This window comes from Carettochelys insculpta, chromosome 32 (genome assembly GCF_033958435.1).
Source record: "Carettochelys insculpta isolate YL-2023 chromosome 32, ASM3395843v1, whole genome shotgun sequence".
Classification (NCBI taxonomy): domain Eukaryota; kingdom Metazoa; phylum Chordata; order Testudines; family Carettochelyidae; genus Carettochelys; species Carettochelys insculpta.
In genome coordinates, this window is record NC_134168.1 from 10,098,456 (window position 1) to 10,121,243 (window position 22,788).

General features: G+C 50.7%; 1 long non-coding RNA gene across 3 annotated transcripts; it reads right to left on the bottom strand.

Annotated features, from left to right (window-relative positions):
- Window positions 1–5,305: 5,305 nt before the first annotated feature.
- On the bottom strand, window positions 5,306–22,003 carry LOC142004717 (uncharacterized). 3 transcript variants are annotated; one of them, XR_012643020.1, is made up of 6 exons: window positions 21,920–22,003; window positions 18,314–18,413; window positions 12,111–12,250; window positions 8,432–8,505; window positions 7,097–7,305; window positions 5,306–6,412 (listed from the first exon to the last, which is right to left on the bottom strand). It is a non-coding gene; the product is annotated as an uncharacterized LOC142004717 (long non-coding RNA). The 3 variants fall into 3 exon arrangements; XR_012643018.1 differs by having other exon boundaries at window positions 5,306–7,019; XR_012643019.1 differs by lacking the exons at window positions 12,111–12,250; window positions 18,314–18,413; window positions 21,920–22,003 and adding an exon at window positions 9,477–11,559 and having other exon boundaries at window positions 5,306–7,019; window positions 7,097–8,505.
- Window positions 22,004–22,788: the final 785 nt, after the last annotated feature.

Here is a 22,788-nt window from a genome sequence, read left to right on the forward strand (position 1 = left end):
GCCTTTGCCAGGACTACCACCCCTGATGGTCGTGGCCCCTTCCACGCACTCGCCAGGAGACATGGAGTCTGCTGCCTCCTGGTGGCTGCCTCGCCCCATGTGAAGACCTACGTGTGGGGTTGGCATGGGTGGTGGGGTCCGTGGCCGTGGTGGTGGCCTCCCAGATGTTAAGAAAGATCATTTTGTTCCTGGCGTCGGAGGCCGCCTCCCAGGAGGCGGTGGAGAGGGGCCTGGCGGTTGGGGGCGTTCATGTGCCCCTGGAGCCGCTTGAAGACCTGGGTAAGTGGGTGGTGTTCTCTTCCGTCCCACCCTTCCTCCCCAACTCCGCTCTTCTGCCATTCCTTCCTGCCCTGGGCCAGCCTTTGGTGGTCCTGAGTCCCCTCGCCCTAGGCTGTAAAGACCCCGCCCTTCGGCATGTGCTCTCCTCCCACCGGCAGGCCCATGTCCAACTGCCGCCAGCAGCAGCACAGGGTGGGGTAGTCAAAGAGGGAAGTATACTGGTGTCTTATCAAGGGGTCCAGTACCGGGTCTTTTACACGCTGGGGGAGGCCCGGTGCTTTGTGTGCCAGGCGGCAGGGCATGTCCGGAGGGATTGCCCCCTGGCCTGTGCCAAAGAGGAGCACGGGACCACCTCTGACCTGGAGGGGCGTCAGCCACGAGACCGGCGGCGCCCCAACCACAGCAGGCCCTGGGACTGCCCCTCCTCCTGCCCTGGACGGATCCATGGCCACTTGGGTGACGGAGGACACCCAAACGTGAGGTGAGGAGCAAGAAGAAGCGGGTGCTTGTGCCCAAGCGGGCACTAAAGCCGACCCCACGGAGAAGAGGGTTGCCCCCTTCCCTTGCCGCCCTGCCTTCTCTTTCCCTCCCTCCTCGTTGCCTCAGTCCCCTGTCCCCTCCGCCTCTACCGCCCAGCCCCGCTCCTTGGAGGACTGGGTGCTAGCACGGGGCAAGAGGAAGAAAAGGAATGTGCATGCCTGGCAGTCCACCCCATCGGAGGACGGGGTGGATGGGCCCCACAAAGCACCCAAGAGGGCCGCTATCCCAAGACCACCAGCCGAAAACCCCCTGTCCACTGACCACCTGCCGGGGGTAACCGCTGCCGCCGCCGTGGCGGCCACGAACGATACCATCCCTTCTGCCCCGGAGCCGGAACCCCAAAAAGTGGAGATGGCCTCCTTTGCTCCCTCACCCCTCTCTGGCAGCAGCCCAGATTGCCACTGTGGAGCGTCCGGAGGAGGTGAGCTTTGGCCTGGCCCTCCTCTCGCAGGAGGTCGAGGCCCTGGCTCTTACCCCGGCGGCCCTGGACGTAGACGGCCCACTACTGGAGGCCTGCGGGCCGTCCATTCATTCCCCACCATTCCCCTCACTCCCTCTCTTCCTGCCCATTAGTGACCTTCCAACTACCACCCCACTTGCTCCAGAACATCGCAGGGTGTGACCCCCTACAACGAGGGGTAACCTCCCAGCGGGGGTTGGCCAGACCCTGGATACCCCAAAGGAATTAGCATTCTCCCTGTACCCCACTTCCCCTCCTGGAGCCGAAAACCTGGACACCCACCCCTCCACGTTTGTTGGTGCCTGCGGCTGAGTGCGCTGGCACCTTGCCCTTAACCCCTACTCCTCTCCCACCACCTGAGGAAGCCCCCCCCGAGAGCCCTTCCGTTGACATCCGCTGCCCCCTTCCCACCTTAGTGCCTCCCCTCGCTCCCACCCCTACTCTTTCCTCCAACCAATGTACTGCTCCAGACCCTGCAACTTTACCCGCTCCAGACCCTCCTCTTCCTCCGCTCCCTCCTCTCCCCATGACCCTCCCCCTATAATCTCCATCCTCCCTGTCCTCACCCTTCCTCTCCCCACCCCTCCCCCAGATCTCTTCCTATCAATAACTGCCCCCGAGGCTGCGACTCCTCGGGAGGCCCACCTTGCATCGCCCTCTCTCAGCACTTCTGGGGCTGCTCTCCCTCCGCTGCCCCATCCCTCCCAAAATTAAACCCCAGCCCCTGCCTAGATCTCTTTTCCAACCATGGGCCCTAGAAGAACACAAGGCCATCGCGTACCCAGGATTTCAAGGGCTCGGCCCTCCACGCTCTGCTGGGCGAGATGCGCCCGTTCTTGGAGGATGTTCGCGGCTCCAAGAACAAGGTAGCTCTCGCCCTCCAGCACTGGGGCGACTTCCATTCCAGCCTAGAGTCTGTGAGGGCCCTTCTGCAGGAGGGCAAGGGGACCCCGAGGAGGAACGCCACAGCCTACCACTGGGCCCACAGCTTCTGTGACACCGTAATTGCTTTTGGGGTCGGTCACAGTTAGTTGTGTGGCCCCGGGGGACCGTCGGTGCTCCGTCTGGTGGGGATCCTTCCCAGCCTTCCAAATGGTGCTGATCATATTTGCCACACTAAATGCCAGGGGCTGTGGGTCGGGTCTCCACAGGTGCCGAGTGCTCTCCTTCCTCCGGGGGGGAGGGTACTCGGTCACCTTTCTGCAGGAGACCCACACTATCCGCGCCGCCGAAGCCAAGTGGCGGCTGGAGTGGGGAGACAGGGTCTATTTTAGCCATCTCTCGGCCCACCGGGCTGGGGTAGCGATGCTGTTCTCCTCAGACCTGCAGCCCGAGGTGCTGGGCAGCATCCAAGGTCTTGCCGCGCCGTCTGCTGTATCTCCAGGTGCGGGTGGAAGGGCTACCCCTTCACCCTCTTAACGTCCATGCCCCGACACTCCCCCCGGAGAGACCACCCTTCTTCCGGCAGGTGGCGGCCTTCCTCGGCACTATTGATCCTCGCGAGTGCCTGGTCCTTGGCGGATATTTCAATTACACCCTCCAGAAATGGGACCGCAGGGGGAAATGAGTAGTGCCCGGCTGCTCCGGACATCTTCAGGGGGCTCATCAACCATCCCTCCCTGGTGGACGTCTGGCGCAGCCACCACCCGGACGAGGACACCATCTTCACCTACGTCCGGGCGGTGGGCCATAAATCTGTACACTCCTGGTTGGACTGCATTTATATTACCCGTCAACATTTCTCTTGGGCCCACTCCTCCAGTGTGCAGCCGGCCCCCTTCTTGGGCCACAATTTGGTGGTCATAAAAGCTTCCCTTTCACCGGGGAAGAGGGGGTCGGCCTACTGGCATTTCAACAACAGCCTGCTGGAGGATGTGGGCTTCATTGCGTCCTTCCGGGAGTTCTGGCTGGCCTGGCGCGGGCAACGGTGCACCTTACCCTCGGCACGGCAGTGGCGGGATCTGGGAAAGGTGCGCGTGCAGCTCTTTTGCTACAACTGTACCCGGGGGGCCAGCCAGCAGCGGGATGCGCTGATAGGGCAGCTGGAGCGGGAGGTTCTTGAGCTGGAGAGGCGCCTCGCCTCCAGCCCCAGAGATCCATCCCTCCATGGCACATACTGGGAGAAGAGGGACGAGCTCAGGGCCCTCGACGCCTTTCAGTTACAGGAGGCCTTGGTGAGGTCGCAAATCCAACTCCTTTGGGAAATGGACCACGGCTCCCGCTTCTTTTATGCCCTGGAGAAAAAGAGAGTTGGCAAGAAACATATCCTCTGCCTTCTTGCAGAGGACTCCACTCCTCTTACGGATCTGGTGGAGATGCGCTAGAGGGCCCGTGCCTTCTATGCCACCCTTTTCTTTCCGGATCCGACCGATGCCGACGCCTTCAGGGTGCTTTGGGACCAACTCCCCTTGCTCAGCGTGGGCGACCAGGACCGGCTGGAGCTTCCTCTCACTCTATCCAAGTTCTCGGAAGCCCTCTATCTCATGCCCGCCAATAAATACCTGGGCATGGATGGGCTGACCGTGGAGTTTTACTGAGTGTTTTGGAATGTGCTCAGCTCAGACCTGCTCAGCGTCTGCTCCGAGTCCTTGTAAAGCAGGGTCCTCCCCCTTTCGTTCAGGCCAGCCGTCCTCACCCTGCTGCCCAAGAATCGGGACCACTGCGACCTCAGGAATTGGCGTCCCATCTTGCTCCTCAGCACGGACTAGAAGATCATCGCTATAGTCATTTCCCGCCACTTGGGGTCCGTGCTGCAGGATGTGGTTCACCCCAGTCAGACCTACACCATCCTGGGCCGTACCATCCTCCATAATCTGCATTTGGTCCAGGATCTCCTTGAGCTTGGGTGTAGGGATGGCCTGTGGTTCGCCCTCCTGTCCTTAGACCAGGAGAAGGCGTTTGACAGGGTGGACCACAGGTATCTCCTGGGCACCCTGCAGGCCTTCGGCTTTGGGCCTCACTTTTTCAGGTTTCTCCGGGTGCCGTACGCGGCCTCAGAGTGCTCAGAGTGCATGGTCAAGCTGAACTGGACCCAGACCACCCCGGTCAGCTTCGGACAAGGAGTACGACATGGCTGCCCGCTCTCAGGCCAGTTCTACGCCCTGGCAATTGAACCCTTCCTATGCCTCCTTCGCTGAAGGGTGACAGGGATGGTGCTTCCATAGGTGAGGATGCAGCTGGTCCTGTCGGCGTATGCCGACGACGTCCTCCTAGTGATTCATGATCCAGGAGACGTGGCGCGCCTGGAGGCCTGCCAAGCTCTTTACTCGGCAGCCTCCTCTGCCCGGGTCAGCTGGGTCAAGAGCTCTGGCCTGGTGGTCGGGACTGGATGGCAGGCGGGCTGCCTCCCACCCATGCTTCAGGCCATCCAATGGAGCGCAGGTCCGCTGCTCTATCTTGGCATCTTTTTATCCGAAATGCATCCCTCTCCACCGAAAAACTGGCAAGTTTAGAGGAGCAGGGTGGTTGAGCGGATGCGGAGGTGGACACGACTGCTCCGGTGTCTCTCCCTGCGCGAGAGGGCACTGGTGTTTAAATAGATGATGCTGTCCATGCTCTGACACCATCTCAACACCCTGGTCCCACCCCCGGAGTTCCTGGCCCAGTTCCAGAGGTCAACCCTGGAGTTCTTCTGGCCAGGACTGCACTGGGTCTCTGCAGGGGTTTTCCCTTTTCCCCCATAGGAGGGAGGGAAGGGCCTGACTTGCTTGTGCACTCAGGTCCACGTCTTCCGCCTCCAGGCCCTGCAGGCACTTGTCATTACTAACACCAACAGTGCAGATAGTCCGGCATTGAGCATTTATCCCTGAGAGACCATCCGCAAGGCCTCTCGGAGCTGCTGGTCTTCTACCAGGACCGCCTCCGTGCCTGGCGGCTTCTCGCAGCTGCCAGGCCCTTCGGGGCTGCCGCAGGGGAACACCTCCTCACAGAGCCCCTGCTACTGTTGGGGAAGCCACTTTCCCCTGGGGTACAGTATTCCCCAAAGGTCCGAGGCTGGAGGTCAAACCAGTGAGGCAAGAGTGAGATCTAAAAGGAAAGTTTATTTGCATATATGCAGCCTGCCAACTTCCAGAGAAGTGGGAGCCCTGAGAATCAGTTTTCAGGCCTTTTTATACAGTTTGTTTTGATAGTTTGGTAATTAATTGTCTTCTTTAACATACCAAAGTCTCAGCCAAGTTATCCTGAGATCTGTCTGCAAACACCAGCTCTGCTGACTTCAGTTTACCCATCAAAGGTACATGATGACCAAAACAAAGGAGTCTTCAAGGTAAATTGTCTCTAAGTGACAAGGTAACAACTTCAAAGAGGTGCAGATGACCCCCTAATTTCCTCTCACAGAGTGGGGTCTGGTTATTGTGCAAAAGTAAAAATTTTAACCCCTACAGCAGTTTTTCTTTTTCCTTTTTCCCCCACAAATCCCCCCTTTGATACTCCACAGGAGTATCACTCTAATTCGATTTTGGACAATCTTAGGTATTATTCTTCTGCTAAGATACTTAACTCATCTTATTATAGGATCTTAAATCTCTAAAATAGAAAGGATAGTAATAGCACAGTAATCAGTAAGCAAATAGCACAACAGTCCCCTTAGTAAAGCTCAGTCATTTAGTATTCTTTGGCTTGCCTCTGCAGGCACTCTTCCAGATTTCGTAGTCTTTTAATTCACTCAATACTGCAGGAAGATTCCTTTTTATGGAAGTTACAGGGTGTTAGGATTACCTGCAGTTCTTTCGTGGTGCAGTTATTTGGTGGCACAGTTCTACTTTTCAGTTTATAACTTAAAGCTCCTGGTGGAGGCCTGTCTGCTAGCAGTCTGGCTTGGGAGTCTGCCTCCTCGGTCTGCTGAACCTCGTCCTCAGTTGATTCCTCCAGGGAGGGGTTCTGGGTAACGGGGTCAATCAGCTCTGCCGGGACTACAGTTCGGCATACATGACTTGCGTGGATCCATGAGGGGCGCTCCTTTACCTTCACTGCTGTGTGGGTGACAAGCAGCACTTGGACTGGTCCTTCCCACCGGGCTGCAAGGCAGTTCTTTCTGCGATGTTCCTTCACAAGCATTAGTCACCTGGTCGGATGTTGTGGCACGGTACATCAGTAGGTACTGGGAGGGCTTCTTTCACCTGCAAATGTAAGCTGGAAGCAAGCTTAGTTAGTTGGATAACAAATTCTGTTCAAGAGTCAAACTCCTCACTTAAACTTTTTACAACTCTAGGGGGTGATAGTCCCACTGCCATGGGTCAGCCAAACACTGTTTCATGGGGTGTGAGGTTGTGTTTTCTATTAGATGTATTTTTAAGATGCATTAGCACAAAGGGTAGGGCTTCTGGCTACTTCAGTCCGGTGTCAGCACAGATTTTCCCTAACCGCCGTTTTATGTCAAGGTTCCTTCTTTCTGTGTGGCCGCTGGCCTGTGGGTGCTATGGGGTATTGAACTGCTGAGAGACATTTAAAGCCTTGCAGATGGCAGTCATAAGGGACGCAGTGAAGTGGCTCCCTCGGTCAGAATCAATTCGTAAGGGCACACCAAATCTGGGAATGATCTCAGTCAACAACTTCTTAGGTACAGTCACAGCATCTGCTTTTCTACAAGGGAAACTCTGAATCCAGCCACTAAACACACACACTATAACAAGGCAATACTGATACATCATACATTTTGGAAGTTCAATAAAGTCTACTTGCAAATACTGAAATGGTCCTTCTGGCCATGGAGTGGCGCTTGGAGCTGTAGTTTCTCCTCCTGCAACATTAAACTGCTTACAAATCATATATGAATTAGATATCCTTGCAGCTTCTATGTGCATGCCTGGGGCGTACCATTTTTTTAGGATCTCTGAGGCCACCCTCCTTTTGCTCATGTGTGTCATCTAGTGAGACACCTGAGCAAGCTGTCGTGTAAGAGATCTTGGGGCGACCAGGCGACCGTCAGGTGCAACCATGATCCCTGCTGGGGATAAGGAGCAGCCTGCTTTCTCCCAGAGATTTTTCTCTGCAGGTGGAGCAGCCTTCTGTAGCTCTATCAGGTCCTGCAACGAAACAGGGAGAGAGAGAGAGAGACCAGAATCTGAAAAGGAGCCGGAAGTCCATGTGCTGCTGCATGTCTGGCCGCAGCATCAGCACCTGCATTGCCCATAGAAACAGGATCAGTGGCACCTGTGTGAGCCAGGCAATGGGTAATGGAGAGGGACATAGGGAGCTGAATGGCATCGAGAAGTTGGGAGATAAGGGGACCATGGGAGACAGCAGAGCCAGAGGAGGTAAGGAAACCTCGCTGTTTCCAAAGTTGTTCTGTAGCATGACAAACAGAGAAAGCATATTTTGAGTTACTGTAAATAGCAGCAGACTGTCCAGAAGCTAGGAGACATGCACGGGTTAAAGCGATAAGTTCAGCTGCTTGAGCTGATCTGATACCGGGGAGAGAAAATGCTTCTAGAACATCATTATCTGAAAACACGGCATACCCAGTCTGCAGTTCACCAGATGGATTTCTTTTACATGACCCATCGGTGTACAGTACCAGATCTGCATTTTCCAGGGGTTGATCAGACAGATCTTGGCAAGGCTTAACACAGTGTTCAAGCAGCTCTTCACAGTCGTGGATATGAGGTTCACCATTAGAGGGTAAAGGAAAAAGAGTAGCTGGGTTAAGCACATTACACCTTTGAATGACAACATTTGGAGAAGGAAGGATAACATTTTCATAGCGGGTCTGTCTCTGAACGGACAGATTCTGGGTGCGGTGTCGCTGCAAGAGAGCAGGAGACAGCATGGGGGACCTGCAGGATAACACTGTGTCCTAATGTGATAGGTTGAGCTTTTTCAAGTAATTCAGCAGCAGCTGCAACTGCTCGTAGGCAGGGTGGAAACCCACAGGCTACTGAATCCAGGGTTGCTGAAAAATAAAGCTACTGGGTAGAGTGTGGACCCAATGGGTTGGCAGAGAAGCCCTGATGCAATTCCATCCTGCTCATGACAAAATAGGGTAAAAGGTTTCAGACAGTTGGGTAGCCCAAGTGCAAATTCGCAATCTGTAGACCATTCCACAGGATCAGAGGCTGCATCTAAAAGTAGCTCAGTCAGGGGTCTGGTGAGCACAGGGAAATTAGGAATCCATTGTCTGCAATATCCAGCAGCACCCAGAAATTTGCGTACCTGACATTTGGTTCATGGGCGAGGAATGGAGAGTACTTGTGAGATCCCCTCAGGTGTTAACTGGAGGCCATCTCCTGAAAGTAAATGTCCCAAGTACTGAACCTGTTGTTCAGCAAATTGCAATTTGGCTTTGGAGGCCTTATGACCTCTTTCAGCCAGGCATTTTAACGCATGCAAAATATCAGTTCTACATTTTTCCTCAGTCTCACTGGCAATTAACACATCATCCACATACTGAACTAGTGCAGACCCACAGGGGAGAGTTATGGAATCAAGATCAGCTTTCAGAAACTGAGAAAACAGGGTAGGGCTGTCACAATAACCTTGGGGAAGACGTGTCCAGGTTAACTGACGACCCTGAAAAGAAAAGGCAAAGAGGAACTGGGAATACTCATGCACTGGAATAGAGAAGAAGGCAGAACATAAATCTATTACAGAGAACCATTTAGATGTGGGTGGAACAGAGGAAAGAAGAGTAGCAGGGTTAGGTACTACTGGAAACCTGGGGATTACAAATTTGTTGATGGCTCTCAGGTCTTGCACAAACCTATAAATTTGTTTACTCTGGTTATCAAATTTTCCTTCCTTCTTCACAGGTAGTATAGGTGTGTTACATGGTGAGGTTGTGTAAACAAGTATCCCTTGTTCAAGGAGGGAAGAGATTACAGGCTTAATGCCCTCTTCTGCCTCCCTAGACAACGGATACTGGGGTACCCTTGGGAAAGGCATGTTGTGTTTGTATGTTATTTGCACTGGTGTTGCAGAGGCTAGCAACCCAACTTCATTTGCATGGGCTGTCCACAAAGTCTCTGGGACATCTGAGATTCCACTGAGAGTGGTAATGCCATCAAAGTTGGAGTCTGATAGGGAGGAAGGTCAACAAATATCCCTTCCTCTCTACAATAGAGGTTTGCTCCCAATTTACACAATAAGTCACATCCCATAAGGTTTGCAGAACAGGGAGAGAACAGGAAAGAATGTTCAGCTGACAAGGGCCCAGTAGTCACAGGTGTGGTTTCTGAGACTGGAGGGGGAATACACTGACCTCCTATTCCCACAACATTCATCACAGAAGAAGCTTTTTGGCGTGAGGTTTCAGATGGTCTAAAAGTGGAAAGGGTCGCTCCAGTGTCAAGGAAAATTGTGTAGGGTTGTCCGTTCACAGGTATTGAGATAAAATGGTTCAGAAACTTGTGGGGAAGTCCGAAGGGGTAATGTGAGGACCTCACGGTACTGTTCATAATTACAGGCAGAATGTTGGTCAGTTCCCAAGTGGCGAACACGTGGGGATAGTCTGTGGAAGCAGATCTTGGCTGCTCGGAGGATCAGGCCAAGGAGCAGCAGTAGGATTGAGCTGTCTCTGGTGTTGTAAGAGACCCCGATTTTGTTGTGCCATGTCCTGCTGGTGTTTGTGGCATTCATTTTTCCAGTGGCCATTTTTGCCGCATTAATGACACTGCCCAGTTCTTAGGGGTCCCTGGGGCTGAGCTAGCGAGCATTGCTGTTGTTGTTGGGGAACGTTCAGTCAGCCAGAAAATAGAAAAAAGTTTCAGCTTCTAGGTGACGGTGGTGCATAAGTTGGGCGCTGTTTAGGGTTCTGCTTTTTCTTCAGATCTGCTATTTGCATGGCCATGAGAAGTGTTTCTAATTCCTTTTTCTTTGCTTTGTCAGCTTGCAAGCTTTCCCAAAACTGCATTGCTGCCCCCTGAATGTGAGGGATTGTGTGCTCTCTCGAGCCTACAACGTTATTTTTATTTCCTGTCTCTGATTTCAGGGAGGAGATTGTCCACTATAACTGTGATAATAATGGGATGATTATCTTCCACTTCTGGGTCAATTTAGGAAAATTTTCGAAAGGCAGACAGGAGGCGTTCAATGTATGAGACAGGAGGTTCATCTGGCTTTTGCTAAACAGCTTGTATTTTTGACCAGTCCTGCCGCACTGGGAGAAACTCTGTAATTGCATTAAGGAATCCCTTCAAGTCATTGTTCAAATCATTTTGCTCATTATGATTAGTGGGGGGGGTGGATCAGGGAGAAAATCATTCGGCCGTTGAGCGCCCTCATGATCTGGGGCTGCTAACTGAGCTTGCCGAATTAAAGCTGCATAGTCATGTGGAGGCAGATTACCCCGATGAGCGGGGTTATAAATGTTAAGAAGCCTTTGTATTTCCTCACGGAATCCTTGGGGGTCGTCTTGGAAAGGAAGCAAAATGCTCTTCAAGTTTAAAATGTCAGCAGCAGCCCATAGGATGTGGATCCGCTGTGGAGCCTCTCCTGAAGCCCCTGGAAATATACTAAGGGGAGCCGCGATGACTTGTGATGAGTTTCCCTCATCAGAAATATCGAGGGCTGGTGACAACTCTTGTGAGCTCTTACACAAAGTCGGGAAGCAGCGTCGCTGAAAGGAAACTTCAAATGGGCAAGCAGCCTTCGCAGTTATAACAATGTTTGTGTCCGTGCAAATACCGGTTGGCTTCCAACCAGCTTAAAGCAACTCACGGTTAAAGCTAGGAATCAACTCCTGAAGAGCATGTTCCCTTAGGGGCTTAATGGGGTCATAAATCATATCAGGATGGCCCGGTTCAAGTGGGGTGAAGGGTGCTTCTCTCTGGCGCAGAGATGGGGCCTGCTCTGATTGATTAGGCAGTGTCTGGCTTATTTGTGCAGAAGAAGCCTGATCTGGTGGAGGCGGTGGATGTGTGGGAGGCAGTGGTGGCGGTAGCCAGCTGTCCACAGATCCAGAAGGTCCTCTGGCAGGTCAGGGACTGGTGCTGGGGCAGCCTTATTCTCAGGCAACTGAGGATATAATTGTGCCGTTGCTGAGTAGAGTGGGGGGCACAGACGGTGATTCTGGGGAATCGGGCTGTTTCCTTAGAGTACCCAATTGTTGCTGCAGCTTTTCAATAAAGTCTTTCTGGCTAGCCATTATGCTTTGGTGGTTCTTCTTTTCTGCCACATCCTCCCAGAGGTACCAACATTCCAGCTGGTTAGGATTTGTTTCCTCGAGGAAACCTCTAAGATAGGCAAGCGTTTCCAAATCATAACTGCCCTCTAGTGGCCACTGTTTCCAGGCATTCCCGTAAGCATAGCCATTCCAAATGTTCATCAATTTCTTGTCTCCTAAGTTTCAAACCTGCTGGCAATTTCCCTAGCTCACTGTAAATTCTGATCATCTGAGACAAGGGAGTCCCAGGCTATGAGATGCCTTTCCCCTCAGTTGGAGACCATATCGAGGGAGGATTCCAAACCACGATAACACAGTATCATGTATCACTTGGATTTCCACCCATCCGAGGACAGCACAGTAGCCCAGAAGCACAACCCTCTAAAAGGGCAGCAGAGGAGTCCAGCAACACGACCCTCTCCAAGGATAGTGTGGGAGTCCAGACAGACTGTCAGCTTCACTCACACTTCTTACGCACCGGGGAGAAACCTCCCTTGCTTTCAGCAGCTGTGGTTCTGCTCTGGATTTCACTCACTCAAAATCATGCGCTTGGACTCGCCACCAATCAGTCAGCACCAACCCAATACCTTATGCTAGCTATACCCAACGTTTTAAATCTCTCTCAAGCTTCCTGGAGAAAATTTAGGAACAAAAGATGACTCTTACTCCAGCTGGTACAGTCGGGGATGAGAACAGGGAGGCAGACCAGGGGATTTTAAATGGATCCCTTACCCTTCAAATGCATGCTGTGGCCCGATCCTGTTCCTCATCGTCCACCTCTCCAGTTGGAGTTCCAAGCCATCCTGCTCACAGTGCCAGTTGTCGGGGAAGCCACTTTCTACTGGGGTACAGTGTCCCCAAAAGGTCCGATGCTGCAGGTCAAAGCAGCGAGGAAAGCGTGAGATCTAAAAAGAAACTTTTTTTGCATGCATGCAGGCTGCCAGCTTCCAAAGAAGTGGGAGACCTGAGAATCAGCTCTCAGGACTCTTTCTGTCTGAACTTGAAATTATCATCAACGAACAGGCATCCACACAAGACCCCACATGACAAAATTCTACCAGTGCCAGACAAGATATTTAGAAAACACTCTTCTTCCATCGACAATAAAGAAGAGAGAATATATTTTCTTCATTACTTCATTCCTCAGGATACTTCAACCACAACAACAGTAGCTTGACCAACAAAGTTGTTAACCTCTCAAACTACCAACTCAGTCCCGCAGAGGAGTCTCTCTTATGCTGGGGTCTTTCCTTCTGCCCGACTTCCCCCACAAACTTCATACAATCCTGTGGGGACGCTGAAGCCTTCTTTCGCCGCCTCCGTCTAAAGGAATTTTTCCAGCACACCTAGCAACAACAGTCTGACTCTCTCGACCCCCGCACCAACAACAAAAGAAGAAGAACTCTACGTGGACTCCCCCTGAGGCTGGGAGTGAAAGTCCGGACTTCTACGGACACTGCTTCCGCAACCGTGCTCAGTCTGACATTATACACAAACAATGCCAAAGGAGACACAAGCTCAACTACGCTGAACGCTATGCTGTCCAGAGTCTCAAAAAGAACCAAGACATCAGAGTCAAACCAGCTGACAAAGGGGGTGCTGTTGTCATCCTGAAGAAGTCAGACTACGAAAAGGAGGCAGCCAGACAACTCTCCAACACCACATTTTACAGACCTCTCTCCGCTGATCCCACTTGGGAATTCCAAAGGAAATTCCAACAACTACTGAAGGAACTCCCTCCTGCTACTCGGGACCTCATTCACTCACACACACCATCTGAGCCGCAGCCTGGATTATTCTCTTGACTTCCGAAAATCCACAAACCTGGAAACCCTGGGCGCCCTAACATTTCAGGTATTGGCACCCTTACCACTGCACTATCCAGTTAGGTGGACTCCCTGTTCAAAGCCTATGCTACCAACGCTCGCAGCTATATCCGAGGTAACACCGACTTCCTGAGGAAATTACAAAACAGCGGAAAAGTTCCTGATAACGCCATCCTTGCCACAATGGATGGACAGGCTCTGTACACACATATGCCATTAAAGATGGATTACAAGTCATCAGGAACACCATCCCTGATGCCACCACAGCCAGTCTGGTGTCTGACCTCTGTTACTTTCTTCTCACACACAATCATTGCCGTTTTGGGGACAATTTATACCTCCAGATTAGTCGAGCTGCAATGGGCACCCGCATGGCCCCACAATATGCTAATCTATTTATGGCTCACTTGGAACAACGATTCCTCAGCTCTCGTCCCCCATTACCACTCCTCTACTTAACATACATTCATGACATCTTTATGATGTGGACCCATGGCACAGAGCCTCTACAACAATTCTACAGGGACTTGAACAATCTACACCCCACCATCAACTTATGCCTCGATTACAACATGCAAGAGACACATTTCCTGGACACTACAGTACTAATCAAGGATGGCCTGATCAGTACCACACTGTACCGAAAACCTACTGATCGCTCTACTTAGCTACACCCTTCCAGTTTCCATCCTGCACACGTGACTAGATCCATTCTTTACAGTCAAGCTCTTAGGTATAAGGGCATTTGCTCTGATCCAAATGACAGACACCAAAAACTACAAGAACTTGACCAAATATTCATAAACCTGAGTTACCCACCAGGAGAAGTAAATCAACAAATCGACAGGGCCAGACGCGTACCTAGAAACCAGCTACTCCAAGATCAGCCCAAAAAAGCCAAGAACAGAACACCACTGCTCATCACTTCCAGCCCCCAGCTCAGACCACTGCAACCAATTCTTAAAGACCTACAGCCTAGTCTTAATCAGGATGCTACACTCCAGAAGGCCCTGGGTGACTTGCCGGTTCTCTCCTACAGACAACCCCCCAGACTCACGAGGATCCTTACTAACAGCCACAGTCTATACCCCAGGAACACCAGTCCTGGAACCTTTCCCTGCAACAAAGCCCGCTGCCAGCTTTGTCCACGCCTCTTCTCCGCAAACACCATCGCTGGACCGAACCAGGTTACTCACACAATCACCGGCACTTTCTCATGCTCCTCTAATAATATCGTATGGGCCATCATGTGTCAACAATGCCCAGATGCTTAGTATATTGGACAGACTTCAAACTCCCTTATACGAAGGGTCAACGGGCACAAAACAGACATTAAAACACTCCAGAGCCACAAAACAGTTCGTCAACATTTTAACGGCATGGACCATTCTGTCAAGGACCTCAAGGTATGTGTGTTCCTGAAAAGGGATTATTGCTCCTTTGCAGAAAGGGAAGCGGACGAATTGACATTGATATTCCAAGTCGGAACATTAATGCATGGTTTAAATCAGGATGTGAACTTTCTGAGTCACAAAAGGGACTCGTCTGCGTACTTAACTCAATCGAATTCTTGATCTTCCCCCCTACCCCTCTACTCTCTGATTTGCTCAGCTTGATTATCTTTTTCTGATTTGTCCTCCTTACTTACTGTTTTTGGTTTCTGTGTGTTAAAGATTGAGTCTCTTCTGGGCTCGATATGGTCTGAAGAAGTGGGTCTGTCCCACGAAAGCTCACCTAATCAACTATTTTGCTAGTCTTTAAAATGTTACTTGACTGCTTTTTGTTTTGATAGTGTAGAGACTAGCAAGGCTTACTCTCTGTTACTATTCTACATGCAAGGCTAGACTACATTTAGCCGTTTGGAACGGAGATCTATCAACTACACGAAAAAACTCTCCCAGATCCAGACACACATCATCTTTCTCTCCAAATGCAAGAAAATGGGCATTATACCCAAGGGACTGGCTGTGAAAAACCCATTACAATCAACATACAACACTGACTACAGTCAACATCTACGCAACACGCTTTCTAAGAAACTGCGGAACCACTCGATCAAAAGCCTCTACAATAAACAAAAGATGATCAAAAATGAACTCTCTCAACTTGAAATTATCCTCAACCAACAGGCATCCACACAAGACCCCACAGTACGAAACTTTACCAGTGCCAGACAAGATATTTAGAAAACACACTTCCTCTCTCTACAAAAAAGAAAAGAGAATAAATTTTCTTCATTACTTCAGTCCTCAGGATACTTCAACCACAACAACAGTAGCTCGACCAACAACATTGTTAACCTCTCAAGCTACCAGCTGAGCCCCGCAGAGGAGTCTCTCTTATCCCGGGCTCTTTCCTTCTGCCCTACTTCCCCCACAAACTTCATACAATTCTGTGGGGACGCTGAAGCCTTCTTCCGCCGCCTCCGTCTAAAGGAATTTTTCCAGCACACCTAGCAACAACAGTCTGACTCTCTCGACCCCCCCCCACCAACAACAAAAGAAGAAGAACTCTAGGTGGACTCCCCCTGAGCCTGGTAGTGAAAGTCCGGACTTCTACGTACACTGCTTCCGCAACCGTGCTCAGTCTGACATTATACACAAACAATGCCAAAGGAGACACAAGCTCAACTACGATGAACGCTATGCTGTCCAGAGTCTCAAAAAGAACCAAGACAGCCTAATCAAACCAGCTGACAAGGGGGGTGCTGTTGTCATCCTGAAGAAGTCAGACTAGGAACAGGAGGCAGTCAGACAACTCTGCAAAACCACATTTTACAGACCTCTCTCCGCTGATCCCACTTGGGAATTCCAAAGGAAATTACAACAACTACTGAAGGAACTCCCTCCTGCTACTCGGGACCCCATTAACTCACACACACCATCTGAGCTGCAGCCTGGATTATTCTCTTGACTTCCCAAAATCCACAATCCTGGAAACCCTGGACGCCCTAACATTTTAGGTATTGGCACCCTTACCACCGCACTATCCAGTTACGTGGACTCCCTGCTCAAAGCCTATGCCACCAAGGCTCCCAGCTATATCTGAGGTACCACCGACTTCCTGAGGAAATTACAAAACAGCGGAAAAGTTCCTGATAACGCCATCCTTGCCACAATGGATGGAGAGGCTCTGTACATACATATTCCACATAAAAATGGATTACAAGCGATCAGGAACACCATCCCTGATGCCACCACAGCCAGTCTGCTGTCTGACCTCTGTTACTTTCTTCTCACACACAATCATTGCCATTTTGGGGACAATTTATACCTCCAGATTAGTATTAGCTATTGTCCTCCTTTCCCATCCCCTCCCAGTAGAATGACATTCTCAAACGTGCTTTGGTTCGGCTCACCCCAGCATGGCCATGAGGATGATCATGGGCTAAGCCTCAGTTCTTTTCCTGTTACTTAGTAGGGACCACCAACTGTCTCTGAGGATGCCAGTCCTCTTGGTGCTCATGGGAAAGGGACTTCCGGTATAAAAGTCCTCTTTCTACCACAAACCTAGTTCTGTTCGAAGGGCTGAGAGGCAGTGGGTCATTTCTGGCTGCTGTCCAAGATCCTTGGAGCCTCTCATCTCCTTCTTGTTCTGCCTTGAACTGGTCTCTGAGAGCTGGAGATGTCAGATCACGTCCCACAAGAGGCAATTTTGGAGCAGAGGGCACCTGTACAGAGGAGGGATCACTTTCTTCTGGTGTATGGGGGAGCATTGTAGATTCAGCTGTCCCCGCCGACTCCATGGTGTGCCACTTGGCCAACTCTGACCCTGGCACTGGCTGTGCCAACCCCTCTGGTTCTGGAGCCAACCTGGCCTGGGGCTCAGGAACTGGGTCACAGGCCGTGTTTGCAGCTACTGGTCTGAGTTCAGGCACCATCACTGCAGGAGCCAGGGTGTCTGGATATACAGCCTGATCCCTATTAGGCTCTGGAGAGTTTTTAAGGTGTGGAGGTCTGGTTAGCCTTCCTTCGTGTGATCACTCCCACCCTCTTAACCTGGTTCACATGGTTGGCTAAATCCTCCCCCAGAAGCATAGGAACAGGGTAGTCATCATGGACTGCAAAAGTTCTAGTCCCTGACCAGCCCTTGTACTGCACTGGTAACTAGGAAGTAGGCAGGTCAAAGGGGTTATCCTTGAAGGGTTGAATGGTGACCAGTGTCTGTGGGTCTATGGCCTTTGGGTCCACTAGAGATTGGTGGATCGCTGACACCTGTGCTCCGGTGTCCCTCCATGCAACTATCTCTCACCCTCCCACACTCACAGTCTCCCGCTGCTCTGTGGGGATCTGTGAGACATCGGGGCCTGAGGCTTCTGGAGGCAATCCCAGAGTGATGAGCTGTAGCCTATTGGTTCTCTTGGGACAGTTGGCCTTGACATGCCCCATTTCATTCCATTTAAAGCATCGCACCATGGGTGCACCACTGGAGCGTGGAAGGTTCCCAGGGCATGAAATGGAGGGACAGGGCAAACCCCAGAGTCTTGCTGGAGGTGTGTCGGGCTCTTTCCTGCAAAGTGGGGGTCTGGATGGTTCCCAGTTGTTGAAGGTCCCTCTCGGACTGCTCTCCTGGCTGCTTTTCCCCCTCAGCTCAATCCATTGGGCACTGAGTATTCCTGCCTCTCTCAGGTTTTTCAGTTTTCCATCCAGGATGTATCCTCTAATTTCTCCCGGAACCCCCTGAAGGAACTGTTTCCATCTGAATCAAGAGAGATATTTCTTCCTGGGTGTGGGCTTTCTCTCCAGAGAGCCATGTTTCCCAGTTTTTGTAGTACACGACTGGCATGTTTGGGGAAGGGTATGGTTGGGGTCCACTTGGAGGCCCTGAAGCGACACCGGGCCTGTTTAGAGTAAGTCCCATCCTGAGTCTGGCCTCTTGCTTAAACAGTTCATAATCATTTGCCAGGCCCCCTGGCAGGTCAGCTGCCACCACTAATAGAGGATCAGTGATTCCTGATCTTAAGTCCATCATGTACTGACAAGGAGGAATGTTGTAACCATGGCAGGCCTTCTCAAAGTTGAGGAAACAGTCATCAACATCATCCCCTACTTGGTACACAGGGAGTCTCCTGGGGGGGCAGAATGGTGATGGGGTTGTTGGGTGGAATACCTGAAACATCCGCCGCTTAGCTTTTTCCAGCGCAACTTGGGCCTCTAGTTCCGCGCTCCTCGTCTCTGCGGCTATCTCGGCCAGGTTTACTTGTGCACGCCTGTCCCCCATGTGAACAAAAGAACATAAGAACATAAGAATGGCCATACTGGGTCAGACCAAAGGTCCATCCAGCCCAGCATCCCATCTGCCGACGGTGGCCAATGCCAGGTGCCCCAGAGAAGGAGAACAGAAGACAATGATCAAGTGATTTATCTCCTGCCATCCATCTCCTGCCCTTGTTCTGAAAGCCAGGGCACCATACTTTATCCCTGCTAATAGCCAGTTATGGACCTAACCTGCAAAAATTTATCAAGCTCTTTTTTAAACCCTAATAGAGTCCTGGCCTTCACAGCCTCCTCGGGCAAGGAGTTCCACAGGTTGACTGTGCACTGTGTGAAGAAAAATTTCCTTTTATTAGTTTTGAACCTACTACCCATCAATTTCATTTGGTGTCCCCTAGTTCTGGTATTATGGGAAAAGGTAAATAATTTTTCCATATTCACTTTCTCCACACCATTCATGATTTTATATACCTCTATCATATCGCCCCTCAATCGCCTCTTTTCCAAACTGAAAAGCCCCAGTCTCTCTAGCCTCTCCTCGTATGGGACCCGTTCCAAGCCCCGAATCATCTTAGTCGCCCTTTTCTGAACCTTTTCTAATGCCAATACATCTTTTTTGAGGTGAGGAGACCACATCTGCACGCAGTACTCAAGATGTGGGCGTACCATAGTTTTATATAGGGGAAGTATGATATCTTTTGTCTTATTATCGATCCCTTTTTTAATAATTCCTAACATCCTATTTGCTTAACTAACTGCCGCTGCACACTGCGTGGATGTCTTCAGAGAACTATCCACTATAACTCCAAGATCCCTTTCCTGATCTGTCGTAGCTAAATTTGACCCCATCATGTAGTACGTGTAATTTGGGTTATTTTTTCCAACATGCATTACCTTACACTTACCCACATTAAATTTCATTTGCCATTTTGCTGCCCAATCACTCAGTTTGCTGAGATCTTTTTGTAGTTCTTCACAATCCCTTTTGGTTTTGACTGTCCTGAACAACTTGGTGTCATCTGCAAACTTTGCCACCTCACTGCTTACCGCATTTTCTAGATCATTGATGAAGAAGTTGAACAGGATCGGTCCCAGGACTGACCCCTGCGGAACACCACTAGTCACCCTCCTCCATTGTGAAAATTTACCATATATTCCCACCCTTTGTTTTCTGTCTTTTAACCAATTCCCGATCCATGAAAGGATCTTTCCTCCTATCCCATGACCGCCTAATTTACATAAAAGCCTTTGGTGTGGGACCGTGTCAAAGGCCTTCTGGAAATCTAGGTATATTATGTCCACTGGGTGCCCCTTGTCCGCATGTTTATTAACCCCCTTCAAAGAATTCTAATAGATTAGTTAGACACGACTTCCCTCTGCAGAAACCATGCTGACTTTTGCCCGACAATTCGTGCTGTTCCACGTGCCTTGCAATTTTATTCTTTACTATTATTTCTACTAATTTGCCTGGTACTGATGTTAGACTTATCGGTCTATAATTGCCAGGGTCTCCTCTAGAGCCTTTTTTAAATATTGGCGTTATATTGGCCGTCTTCCAGTCATTGGATACCAAAGCGGATTTAAAGGATAGGTTACCAACCACTGTTAATAACTCCACAATTTCACATTTGAGTTCTTTCAGAACCCTTGGGTGAATACCGTCTGGTCCTGGAGACTTGTTACTATTCAGCTTTTCAATTAACTCCTAAACCTCCTCTAATGTCACTTCAATCTGAGAGAGTTCCTCAGATTTGTCACCTAAAAAGGCTGGCTCAGATTTAGGAACCTCTGTAACATCCTCAGCCGTGAAGACTGAAGCAAAGAAATCATTTAATCGCTCCGCAAGGGCACTTTCTTCCTTGATCGCTCCTTTTATATCTTTATCGTCCAAGGGCCCCACTGCTTTTTTAGCAGGCTTCCTGCTTCTAACGTAGTTAAAAAACATTTTACTATCATTTTTTGAATTTTTGGCTAGCTGTTCCTCAAACTCTTTTTTGGCTTTTCTTACTACATTATGACACTTAATTTGGGAGTGTTTATGTTCCTTTCTATTTTCCTCACTAGGATTTGACTTCCACTTTTTAAAAGCTGCCCTTTTCTCTCTCACTGCCTGTTTAACATGGCTGTTTAGCCACGGTGGTTCTTTGTTAGGTCTCTTACTGTGTTTTTTTTATTTGGGGGTGCATGAGGAACTCCATCTCTTTGTCAGTTAGAGTCCCGCCTGCCTTTGAGGCATAATCCCACATAAAGAAAGCTGGGGAGGGGGAAGTAGGGCAGCTGCCAACCCCTCCTGCCTCCTCAAGGTCACTTCCCCTTGGACTCATCAGAACATGCTCCTGTTTCCCCTCTCCAGGGTGTGAATCTTCCCTGGAGCTGGACATCTTGCCTTGCTCTGAGGCTGCTTCCACCTCAGGGTGTTGTTTAGGAAGGGTTGGTTTCTCTCGGGCTGTTTTGCCCGATCGCAAAAGCATGTACTGGGCTCCTTCCCTGCCCTCTTCTAGCTTAACCATCCAGTTGTCCTGAAAGCTAGGAAAAAAACCCAACTCTTTGGGATGGTCTGTGTGTGGCTAAAAGTTAACCTTCTGTCTGCCCCACCCTGAGGCAGCACAAAAACAAAACAACAAAAACAAAGGGGAAAAAAGAAAAGAAAAAAATGCAAATCTTGCAGCACAAAAGAAAAGCTTGTGTTCTTTTAAAAATCCTGGGTTCTCAACACCACTGCGACCATGTCATGGCTCCTTCCCCACTCTAGCAAGATAAATGCAGAAGTGGGGGCCAGCAAAAGTACCTCCAAAACCTCATCTACCAGGTTTTGGTGTAAACTTTCCGCAAAAATCCTAAACACCTTAGATTTTGGGGATAAAATTCGCTGCCACCACCCAAGTATTAATAAGTAAACCAGGGAGAGACTACTTGGGTAATCTCAGCCCCAAAAGTAAAAACCAGGACACAAACATTAACCAATACCATGTTAATAAAAAGAAAAAGAGAGAACTTTTATTTTGACAACAGTATTTGTGTTGCAAACCTCATGACTAGATTCCAAAGTTACAAAGAAAGTAAAAGAACATTTCTAAAAAGGGCCCAGACATCAGACCCCTCTTCCCAAACCAAAACACAATCAAGCCTAACAGATCTATCTAAACTTTACCCGACTGACAGAAGATTGGAGGGCCTGTTCTTGGAGGGAGATATTCTGTGTCTCTCTCCCTCATGGCTGGAAAGAAGAAGAAAAGAAAGCAGAGAACAGAAGAGGAAGGAGCCAAAATTCAATTCTTACCTACATTCCTATAGGCGAAACACACCTGGCAAAGGAGGTTAACCCTTTTACTCCCAGGCTGCTGGCTAACCCTCATCATCATGACACAGGCCCTCCCCGCTCGTTCCCAGTTCCAACCCAGGGGGCCTGTGTGGCTGCTGGTGGGTGGGGAGGGTTCCCCTTGTTATGAGCACTGCAGCTCTTCCCTGGGTCACTTCCCCAGACCAGTCCCCCCACCTGTACCTTCTCCAGGTAGTGGCCGTGGCAGGAGCAGCAGCAGCAGCAGCCTGTTCTTCCTTCTGGCTTGGCTGCTCCTGTGTGTTGAGCCGGCTTAGCCTTTCCCCCAATCCCAGGGCCTCCTGGGCAGCACTTTAGCCCCTTGTGGATGAGCATTGCTCTCCTCCTCCTGCTGCCTCTGGAAAACTCCTCCTTCTGTTCTGTTCTGTTCTGTTCTGTTCTGCTAAAAGCAAGCTTAAGTGAGACCAGCTGGCCCCTATTCTCTCAGGGTAGCCCCCTCCGCAGCTGCTCACACCCTGTAGGAGACCAGCAGGACTCTTGTGGGGTCCATCCCCCACCTTGATAACCCTCCACACATACTGGAGACCGGGAAGTGGGCAGGTGTGGTGCTGGGAGTGGGCAGCCCCTGTGGGGCTGTCTTCTTGGGCCAGTTTCTCTCCTGCCCCGGCAGGCAGGCTGCTTCTGCCTCCCCCCACTCCCCGACCCTTTCCTGCTAGTTTTCTCAGGAGCTGCTGGGTGGCTGGAGTGTGGGGGACTCTTGCCCCCTGCCCCTTAGCAGGAGGGCTCCCCCTTTCCATCCTTTGGGGGGAGACTGCTGGCCCCCTCTTTGGCTCCACGCTTTCACCTGCCAGCTGCGGCACCCTCACTGCTTGGGAGGAGGTAAGGGGCTTTCTTAAAGCAGCAGTTGGGCTCCCCTCCACAGCCTCCTGTGGAGCGGCTTGGGGAGCAGTGAGTTTGGGTGGGGCCCTTCTCCACGGGGGCTCCAGAGGGGTGGTTGCACAGTTGTTGGTGGGGTGTTAGGGTGTGGTCCCTGCCCCACCCCTGCAGCCACCCCCTTTCCCACTGACCTTCCCACACCCAGCCACTGCTGGGGC